This window comes from Mytilus trossulus, chromosome 3, assembly GCF_036588685.1.
Source record: "Mytilus trossulus isolate FHL-02 chromosome 3, PNRI_Mtr1.1.1.hap1, whole genome shotgun sequence".
NCBI classification, from domain to species: Eukaryota; Metazoa; Mollusca; class Bivalvia; order Mytilida; family Mytilidae; genus Mytilus; species Mytilus trossulus.
In genome coordinates this window covers 41,403,447-41,403,681 of record NC_086375.1, presented here as the reverse complement: position 1 = coordinate 41,403,681, position 235 = coordinate 41,403,447, and positions in this window count along the sequence as shown.

Genomic DNA, 235 nt, shown 5'->3' with positions numbered 1-235 from the left:
CATCTATGGAGGGCATTTTATCTAATTCTTATTCATTTCTATAATATTTTTGATTAAGTTACTATACAATCTTCACTCTCTCTGTGATTTATGTCAAGTCAGATGGGAAGTGACATTATACAAACTTAAATGGAAGAAGAAAAAGAAACTAAGGCCAGAGCTCTTTTAGGTGAAGCTGAACATAAACAGTATTGGTTATTAGTTTTACATCCCATTTGTTGATGTACCTACTCAT